This window comes from Trachymyrmex septentrionalis, unplaced genomic scaffold (genome assembly GCF_001594115.1).
Source record: "Trachymyrmex septentrionalis isolate Tsep2-gDNA-1 unplaced genomic scaffold, Tsep1.0 scaffold123, whole genome shotgun sequence".
In the NCBI taxonomy this organism is placed as follows: domain Eukaryota; kingdom Metazoa; phylum Arthropoda; class Insecta; order Hymenoptera; family Formicidae; genus Trachymyrmex; species Trachymyrmex septentrionalis.
The window spans coordinates 485,115-494,244 of NW_017304363.1; the positions used below are offsets into that span (position 1 = coordinate 485,115).

Genomic DNA, 9,130 nt, shown 5'->3' on the forward strand with positions numbered 1-9,130 from the left:
TAAGAGGATACTAAAGTCAATATCGATAGCGAAAACGCTGTTACGATTAATTTATCAAATAAGCAATTAAAGTTCGGTATAGAAATTGATAAGCAATTAATAGAAATTTTAAATTTGAGCCTATCCATGAACCAGGGTAACACAGTCATTGATACGAAATTATCAGATATATTGGACTATCTCGCGTAAACATCTCTTGCCAACGTAAATTAAATTGCAATTAGTAACTCCATGCCGTTTGAACCGGTACAGCAGTAGATTCATGAGCGAGCTCTGCCAGATGAGTGGACAGAAATGTCTGGTAAGACTTAACTTATGATTATTTTCCTTCCCAAACTTCCAAAAAATAGAAGAAATCTAAATAAATAATGAATTAAATAAAGAATTAAAATTTCTATTCTCACGACCGCCGGTATTCCCCAGTGATTACGATAACTTATATACGAGATGACTTTTAGTAAATTTTATATTTTATAAAGTTTAACCAGTTGATCCATTTCTCGCTATCCACATCCTGTTGGCTTTGAACACCTCAGCTACCTTTTGCGATAATTGACCTTCACTCTCATCCTGAGATATTGCCGGCCCAGCAGATAGTTTAAAAAAAAAAAGTAACCGACTTGGCTTGCGGCCGAGCAATGCAAGGAAGATTGGGTCTCAGCATACCGCGTGTACAAAAACACAAACAGCGATCCGTAATTATCTCTTGTTATTGTTTCAGCAATCGCCTTGTGATTTGATTTGTTCGTGGTTTCTGAGACATAACAATACTTAACTGCAGTGTTATTGAGGAGATTGAGGTAAGCACTTTTTTTTGTACAATTTTAATGTTAACTTTAACTCTTCGTAATTTTAACTCTTAATAATTTTATTAGAACACAATCACTTGTTAATCAAGAAAACAGGCAACTTCTTTGTACGTTGTTTGTGTTTTTCTGACTTTCTGACTGGATAGAAGATATTCTTTGTTAATATATTAATTATGTATTTGAAGATGACTAAAGCTGATATCCGAAACGTTCAAATTAAACATTTTTTAATACACATTATACTATTAATGATTAGATTTCCGAGAGAGAGAGGGGGGAGGGAGGAGAGAGGGAGAGGGAGGAAGAGGGGGGGCGAGTGGAAGAAAGTGAGGTGAGAAAGAGTGTAAAAGGTATGAGAGGATTGAGATGGAGAAGAGGAAGGGAAAGATTAGAGAGCGAGAGCGGGAAGAGATCGGGAGTCAGCGTTAATGTTGAGAGGAATTATAGGGAATAAAGCACACGCTTGGGGCTGAGAACAAGCAGAGGGGTGAGCGAGCGAGAAAAAAGCAGAGACACAAAGCGTGTGAAGAAACATAGAGAAGGAAGATAAGAAGGGGAGATGGCGTTTAGTGAGAGCGATTGGAGAAGTGATGACGAAAAAGGAGGTATGAGGGGAAATAGAGAGATATTGGGAAGTCTGAGTAGCGGGGAGATAAAAAGAAGAGAGTTGGGGGGAAAAGAGGAGGAGGAGAGGGAAGTAGGAGAGAAGCAATTATTTAATTAAGCAAAGTAGAAAGACAGGGAGAACGCCTTTAAAGAATGTAGAGAAGAGAGATACATTTCAGATATATTAAAGGAATACATGGAGGAAATGAAGGAGAGATGGAACAGGATGGAGGATAATCTTGGGGAGATTAAAAAGGAACTAAAAGACATAAGGGAGAGAGAGAAAGAGTAGAGAAGAGAGTACGAGAAAATGGGAAATGAGATATTGGAGAAAAAATGGGAGAGGGGAAAGATAGGTGGGGAGAGGAGAAGAAAAATAGAGGCGATAGAGGAGAGAGTAAAGATACTGGAGGAGAAAGGGAGAGATACAAGGTTAGAGGGGACAAAGGGGGGAGAGAAGAGAATGGAAGAAAGACTAAGAGCAATGGAGAAAACGTGGGAATTAAACAAAAGGCAGGAAAGAAAGAGAAATATTATAGTAAAGGGGTTCAGGGTGAAAGAGGAGAAAATAGAATGCGAAATAGAAGGTTTGATAAAGAGGGGCAGAGATAAAGATTGAGGAGATAAGGAAGAGAAATGGATCAGAAATGGGAAAGAGAGAAGGAGTGAGATCATGGTGGAAGGATTACATGTGTGCAGTTGGACCGTGTCTCTTTCTAAAAATCTGTGCTCTCCTTCTATTGACTGTTCATACTAGGCAAGAGCTACCAATTGTGAAACGCAAAACATACTATATTTCATGTTAAGACATTAGAATACTGAATCTTTCCTTGTTTGACACATTGTATAATGCATCTTAATTTCTCTTTTTAATCTTCATAATTTCTATCTTAAATTAAATATTGGAAAAAATTAAATAAAAAAATGACAGTGCCAATAACCAATTTGGAATAAATAAAAGGATATCAGTACAGTAATATCAAGCGTCATATCTAATTAATTACGAAATTATTATGATAATTAAAATTATAATATATAAGTAATATTAAGATTATTAGTTATAAATTAAAGTTATAAATTAAAATTATATATTAAAAATATATACATGTATTTTTGTTAAAAATTAAGTTAAAAATTAATTATAAATAATAAAGAGCATATAGCCACAACAATAGATATTAGCGCAAGTCATATATTTAAAAGTCACAAATAAATAAATAAGTAGACGTTTCCGTCAAGATTTGACCATCATCAGTACACACAAGATGACGAAAAATAAAGATCTTACAAACTAGAAACAATTAACAGTAGTCGGAAAGTGTTATAGTAAAATTAAATTAGAATTACATAAAAATTATTGAAAAGAAAATACATAAATTTACAAGCGCAATGTTCGCAAATTAAAATAAGTGAAATAATATTTTTCCTTCGCTTGTGGTATGAGTTGACAACGTGAATAGAAATCAAGCCCAAATAGCTGTGGCAGCAGCTTTCTCTCCAAGAGTCGAATCTTTCGCGGTAATCAGTTTCCGCGCCTCCTCAGCTACGTGTTGTTTCGTGAGATCTTTGCTCCGCGAATAAGCTATGTCGTGTTCGCGACACGCCGCGTCCAACGGATTAATGCCTCGATCGTCTCTAGCTAATTGCTTTTCTAAATGTGTACCTAGACCACAAAATTGATTTACGGGGATATGTAACTCGATCGGAAGTGCGTTTATTGCGTGATTTAAAAAACAACAGCCTTTTTGTTGTTGTTGTTGACATGTGTTACAATTTCTTATAAACGGCGCTGGACCATCAATATGCGGTTGATGGCAGGGCAAATTATAATGTTTCAAGCACCGGCGAATGTTGCAGAATCTCTAAATCAGTCTTTATATGTTCGGATAATCTGTTTCACAGTGGATCTATGTAATTCTTAAACTCTCGTAGAAAATAATTTTCGATATATATTCTAAATCTTTGGCGGTTAAACTATGTACGTCATAGTTATCCGACACGATAAGAAGCATTTTGAATACTGAACAGTTTCGCTTTGCGCGCTATTATAAATACATCCGCTTTCGTTTTTCAAATTATCAGTGTCGTGAAGGAAGAAAATATGAAGTTCGTGCGACAATTGCAAACGATCAAAGTGACTAATGTCGACAATAAAGTACAGACTGAAAAAAAAATTCGCAAGTATGGAAATATGCTGCCGATTTTATACGCGGAATCATCTGCGGTCCATTGAATTGCAAAACAAACGAGTTGATAAGTTTGCTAGAAAGTCCATATGGCATACGTCTCGAGAACGTGTACGTATACTCAAAGTCGTTGTAACAGCCAAAATATCGATACTTGGAGAATTTATTAACATCGATTAAAGAAATTAGTTATTTTACATTCTCCAATAATAACGATGTATTATCATCGAACGAGGCATTTCCAAATTCCATTTTTAACTACAATGACGTGACATGCGACAAGCAAGACGCGATCAGAGAATACTTTGCGATGGGTCAACTGCTTCTGTCTGTGTCAGACGTAAAGATATCGAAGCATCTTATACGCGATAATGCAAAATGTTGATCCTGTTCAAATAAGACGGTACCAATCTGAAACATGTATACAATGATCATGTAAACACCGGTATGTAGAATTTCTGCGAACTGTTTCGTTGCTGTTGGTAACAAAAGTATGGATTTGTAGTGATAGACAAAGATAGTGCGCTTGGACGATACTGAAAAAGATTTAATAAGTATGCGGTAACCTTAACGTGGTTAGTCGTTGCCAATACGTCAACTACACAACATTTCCTTTCGAGTGTAACATGGATAATAGCAAAGAACTCAAGGATTGCAAGAGGATAACGAAACAAATTGCGAAAACGAGTGACTTGATTCGTAAAAGGTATCGCGCTTTAAAAACCGGCAAAATAGATGAAGATGTAGCATTGGAGAAACACTTTAAGCCGAACCTTTAAAACAGATTGTTGAGAATACCGTTAATAATAAATCTCAATTAAGAAAGAAGTCAATGTTGTAAAGGATAAAAATATTAAGAAAAGAAAACCTGAAGATAATGAAGATGTTCATGATGATGAAGATGATAATGATGGTAATGGCTTCTGGATGGATAATTCATGTCTTCAATTAACACGGTCGTCTAAAAAGCAGCTTACAAAAGAATCGAACGTTACATTGAATTCCAATTATGCGTCGTCTGAACCACGCAAATTATCGTACGAATATTCGCATGTATCCTCAGTCGAAGACGTTTATGAAATGTCCAAATAAACCGCTTGAAACTTAGTTAAACACAGTCATTTTAATTGACATCAAAATGCCGATAAATAACGTTTTCGTAAGAACTTTATGATATTTTATGCATTATACAGCAATAACATAACGTAACATGTCTGAGAAGAAAAGTCTCGAGAAGTGGCGACTGGTGGAAGAATTGCACGCTCCGGCGAGAAAAAATTTTCCACGCAGACGTGTCATAATTTACGGATACGATGATCTGTGGCAGGCTGATATGGTCGATATGCGCCTTTACACATGATTCAACAAAGGTTACCACTACATTCTCACTATTATCGATATGTTGAAGCACGCATGGGTCATACTGCTGAAAACTAAAAATGGAAATGAGATGGCTACAGCGATCGCAAAGATAATTCGAAGATGTCCGAAAAATTTGCAAACCAATATCGAAAAAAAATTTTATAACGCAAACGTGCAAAAACTCTTGAAAAAACACAACATAAATCATTATTCAGCATAATGGAGGCATTTGTCATTGAACGGTTCAATCGTACATTGAAAAACGATATGTGGAAACAATTTACACACATGGAAATTATAAATGGATCGACTTGCTTCCACGTCTCGTGTTTGAATATAATGCGCGAAAGCATCGAACTATCGGTATGCGGCCCATCGATGTATAATAACTCCCACGATTGCTGACAAACTCTTAAGTACAGTGTACAGTTGCGTAAAGGCTATCGCACTCGTACGATTTAAAGTGGGTGATTCGGTATGTGCAAATTCAAGATGATCTTTGAGAAAGGTTACATACCAAATTGGACTACTATTTAGAATCATCAAAGTACAGAAAACTAATCTCGTGACGTATCTACTAGAAGATTACCGTGGGAAATCTGTTGCTGGAGGATTTTACGAGTACGAATGCATCGCGTCGCTAACCACGACGTATATCTAGTTGAAAAGATGTTGCGCAAAAAAAAGACAAGGTTTACGTGATTTGATAATTCACACAACTTGAATACACAAGGATAGTGTGTTATAAAAATAAAAATTATTACAAATTGTATAATTATTTCTACTCCCTATGTAAATATACTCCCTATATATATTAAATATTAACACATTATAGATGTTATACACTGCAACCGCACTCACGAGCGTGGCGCAACTGCGTCGCGCGTTCGTAGCCAATATTCTCTTTTATACAATCAAGTTGCGGATGACTTCAAAAGAAACGCGACAGAAATGTGTCTTCACACGGCCACTTTTAAGGGCAATGCAAAATCTCGAAACCGATAGTTGGGCGCCAAACACGAGTGAGCCTGCTACTCTTTCTCAAAATCATTCGGTATATTCTCTATACGATGTTCTAACGAACTGTGACAGTACTCGTAATCGATAGCTCAGCCTTGGAAATGGCAGAGGGGGCGGTTTGTGATCGAGGATAGGGGATCGTTTGGAGAAGCGAATGGGCGACGGCAATAAATCACACTATAATTAGTACAAATAAGAGTAACAAATATATTTGATTATTCTCCAACTTTCGTTCGTACTCGTGGACAAGATAAGATCACGGCGATTAGTATTCGAAATTTTATCGTTATTTTAGCCTCGCACGGGCCCCGATACACTCTACGCGATGCGTAATAATTACGCTAACTTTCAACGGCACGGCTCACGCCACATAAGTATCCTGCGCTTTGACGCGCGAAATTCAACGGGATCGCAGGATCTCCTTCGGCCACTTAGAAGATTCCTTCGGATCTTTACTCGGCGGGAGACTCGCAGCTCGGTACCGACTTCCGGTACTCGGTGTCTCCTTTTCCGACTCCTCAGAGGTCTCCGCGGCTCCGTCATGGGGCCGTCGCCGGTATATGGGCGTAAAGTAGCCATCCCCGGCTGCGGTCCTTGTGATCACTCCGCCAAGCGCCTGGCGTGATAAAATATGTCTCGAACTAAAAGCAAAAATATGGAAATGTGGAGCGATATCACCTGCGTGCTATCCATTGGTAGGATGCTGGGCACCCCGGCCAATCCGTCACTCCTTCTCCGACTGTTAGTCCTGGCCGTCTTCTCTCTTTCTCTATGTTTCGGTGAGACGACACAAAATTTACATTACAAGGTTGCAAGAGGGTCGTCAATTATTCTGTAAAACTCGGGATACGATAACGCATGAAAGAACGATAAACCGATGCAGAAAATCTGTGGAACGCATAAACAAAACGAGACAAACGCGAAATATACCAAATGACGCTACGAGAGTGCGCAGATATGTTCGCCTTCTAAAAAGTAGAAGGACTCAGGAGCTGCGCTATTTGATCGGGTCTTACGACTCTTGTGACAGGAAACGTCACGTCACAACGCATTACACATATTACAGATGCATACGTACACACGTACATACATATATACATACGTACATACATACATACATCGTACATACATACTCGTATGTACTCGTATACGTACACACATACATACATATGTACATACATACGTACAAATGTACATACTGTGCATAGTATACATATTATATGTACTATACATAATATATAATATATAGTATGCATATTAAACATATTATAAATCATATACAAATGTGTTTTTATTAATAAAAAATACATAAATACGAAAAAAAAGAAATTAATTTTTTTATAATAATATTTTATAATGTCCCCATAGCAGCGTGTCGGTAGAATTTGCAACAATGTATCACTTATCGTATGGACTCAGAGCGATTTTTCGGATATGGTATACCATATACTTCGTGCAATTTCGATCTTATGTACGATTGCCTGCGTGTCATTTCATTTGAGACACCGCGTAAATCATTGAACGTTATGGATCTTGTTACAACGTTGCTTTTGACGCTCTTTGCCTTCTTAATATCTTTTTTGCCATCGACGCACAAGGCGTACATTTTCATCTTTTGTTAAACCGAAAATTTTTTTATTTACTAGTGGAATGTCGTAAGCATTGTCGATCGCGTAATCGCTCGTATCGAATCTATTGATATCGCGTTTTATAACAGCGTAGACATTGTCGCACTCCATGTGATAAATAAAGCTGTCCGTGTCAGTGTACATAATTTTACATTTTTCATGAAAGAGCGGTACAATAACATGTACTCGTGGTGAAATTTGTACAAACATGTTTTAGATATATCGAGGATGCATATACCCACGTATATCGGTTTGTCAAATCTCGAGTTTCCGCATTTCCATCACGACCAGATTCTTGGAAAAAATGCTTCTATTGTTAAAGTTTGGTTTCGCGATTATTCCCTCTACACCATATGTGCTTTCACATTTTTGTTAATAATTTTACATCGACGTGGTTGCGCACATTCTCCATGATTTTGCCGAAAACCCCGTTGTTCATTAATTTATATAAATTTTTCTCAAACTCATTGTTTGCTCGAGTTCTGAAATTTGTATTGAGTTCGATGTACTCGCGAAGCCATAGAGATTGCGCGGGTTGCAGTACGATGGATTTTTATAATACGGAGACCGTGATGAGTACATTGTTACAGATTGCGATAATGTATGACGTAACGCTTTTTATCATACTCGTGCAATGTCGCGAGGAGCTTCTTCTTTCGCTTGCCGGATGGTTTCTTGCGCGTTGGACAAAACGGTAGATCGAAGTGCGTATCATGGAGATGTTGCAGATATTCTAAATCAACCTTGAAAACGTAACCTGTCGGTGAATCTAACGCGACATTCATAATGTCAAAATTGTCTATGTCATCGACCCAGTGAAAATCGGCGTATGGCAATGATTGACACATTGCCCAGCCATACAAGTTGTTGATAGTCATAGTACATCAGGTACGTTCGATGGATCGTACGATTGTTTTTGTTATTGGCGCGTATTTGTTGGAACATTGACTCCGTCACGTATACCGTTAGATAAATAGAATCATGTCAACATCAGTAAGAAGTTCAAAATTGACGCGAGTATGTTTCAATATCGCGTCTCACGTAAAATTTGGTAGTGTAATAATACGGATCGAATCCATAACTGGTGATGCAACTATTCCGAAAATTCTTAAATATATCGGCCAACAATACGTCTGTTTTTAAGTACAGATCGCTATATTCGTCGAGGATTCGAATGAAGAATCGCTGCCATACATTCACGGCGTGCGCGTAATCACTCTCGGATACAGTGTTTCGTTAACAAACTACCAGGTGTACAAGTATGAAATGCGGATTTGAGAAAACAGATGGCGCATCAATGCAGTGTGTGGTATAAAGATTTGACTATTATGTCATTTTGAAGTGCCATCAACAAGTGTCAGACGCGCACGAGTGATAAATTGAAAAAGTGTTTGCATAGTGTTGCTGTGTTCGATATGTCGAAATTTATACCAAACAAAGAGCATTCGCGGACAACATTAATTTTTTGTTTTCATTTGAAGAAAACTGCTGCTGAATCATACCGATTATTTCGAGAAGT

The 9,130-nt window shown here is 37.6% G+C and overlaps 1 pseudogene; it reads right to left on the reverse strand.

The window, feature by feature from the left end:
• Positions 1-2,878: 2,878 nt before the first annotated feature.
• On the reverse strand, positions 2,879-8,050 carry LOC108755230 (annotated as a pseudogene).
• Between the last annotated feature and the right edge of the window lie 1,080 nt (positions 8,051-9,130).